At 41.3% G+C, this 1742-nt stretch overlaps 1 pseudogene; it reads right to left on the bottom strand.

Annotated features, from left to right (window-relative positions):
• Nucleotides 1-1089: 1089 nt before the first annotated feature.
• Nucleotides 1090-1212, bottom strand: LOC142428394 (small nucleolar RNA SNORA31; annotated as a pseudogene).
• Between the last annotated feature and the right edge of the window lie 530 nt (nt 1213-1742).

The following is a 1742-nucleotide window of genomic DNA, read 5'->3' as shown; positions in this document are numbered from 1 at the left end:
CTTACCAATTGCATTGCAGGTATCCTTCACAATCCTATAAGGAAGGAAACAATGACTATGTCCTAAACATAAGACACCAATAAACAGAAAATGATTCTCAAACTGATCCTTTCTCTAAAGGGACATTGCTCAATTTTCCTTCCAAAACCTATCTTTGGGTGAAAAATTGGCAGGAGTTGTGAAATAGACATAGATTCCTGAAAGGCCTTGACAAGGTGTTCTTCACGAATAAGCTTGCTAGACTCCAGAGGTCAGATGGGCAGAGAGCATTCTGCGGAGGTTCCCCCACAGCCTGGCCTCAATGGAATAGAGTACATGCTGAGTGGATCCCCCAGTCAGCCACTCTCTCCACATCCTCCTTCCCCTGTTTCTTTCCTGCTGCCTGGTCCTCAGGGGCACAGCTTGCTTGCTTTCTAAATTTAGCTGGTCACCCAAAAAAACCTATGTCTTTTCCCAAGTCTCATAAAAGGCTGGATATAGCTAATTTTCAAACAGCAGTAGGAACGTTTAACTCTGAGTCAGAAGGAAGGGTTTAGCCCCAGGAAAAACTCATGTCCCAGACATTTAAAGCTTTTGTGTCCCTATAATTTTCTCAATTCCCAATTGCGAGAGATTTCAATCCCTCAAATTACCTTGAGAGTGAAGAAATCAAACAAAAAGCCACGTGCTTCAAAGAAAAGGCAGGGAATAAAAGTCAAGTCTCTTAATAAGAAAGGAAAACCAAGCCAAAAATGGAGGCCAAAAAAATAAATGCCAGAGGCAAATAGGAAAGGTTAAGGCATCCATTCTCCTGATTTTAAAAAGAAGCTTTCTTGATGGACGAAGAGAACCCATATTTATTGCCCATCTGCTGAGAAGCTCATTAGCACTCCCAGACTATTTAATTTAGCCCTCCTAACATGGCTATCAGGTATAGCTTAAGAGCTACTCAAGCTAATTACACAGGTAAAAACAGAGGATCAGGGAATTTAAGTACCTTGTTTAAAATCACAGTGCCATAGTTGTTCTTTTATAATGTAGATTTCTCCTGCATTACCCCAAAATAGACCTCATGTATTAAATTTTACAAGTTGATTATTATTTTTTTTGCTATGTAAACCCTCATTTAATCTGGACCCACCACAAAGACAGACAGAAAGTGCAGGGACTTTGTATTCTTTCACATCCTAGTGCAAACCAGGAGAAAACGGTCAAGTTGATTATTAAATGTTAAATATTGGGTAGATTTAGTCTAAATTGTAGGAGATCTGGTGATGTCCTGGGTTATGAATTGCATTGCTAACAACCAGGTCAGCAGTTTGACCACAGCAGCCACTCTGTAGGAAAAAAAACAAAACTAGACTTTCTACTCCTGTCAAGATTCCCACAGTCTAAGATTCCCACAGGGCAATTCCATTCTGTCCTCTAGGGGCACTGGGAGTTTGAAATGACACTATCAGTGAGTTTTGTGGCTGCAGGACTCTTCCCTAGCACTACCTAAATAGTCCAAATCACGACAGGTTTGACTGGCTGCTAACTGAAAGATGGACATTTTGACTTCTTCCAGAGGCACCTCCAAAAAACCCCAAAAAGTTCCCTGATCCACTTCCAGAAGATCACAGGCACTAAAACATGTTGAATTGCCGCTCCACTCTGGCACACCTGAGATGATCATGAGTCGAACCCCCTAGACACAACTGTTTGTTAAAAAGCAAAGAAACCAACTCACTGCCAGCGAGTTACTTCTGACTCAGAGTGAACCT

This window comes from Tenrec ecaudatus, chromosome 15 (genome assembly GCF_050624435.1).
Source record: "Tenrec ecaudatus isolate mTenEca1 chromosome 15, mTenEca1.hap1, whole genome shotgun sequence".
Taxonomy (NCBI): Eukaryota; Metazoa; Chordata; class Mammalia; order Afrosoricida; family Tenrecidae; genus Tenrec; species Tenrec ecaudatus.
The sequence above is the reverse complement of the archived record's forward strand: the minus strand, read 5'-3'. Positions and strand labels throughout refer to the sequence as shown.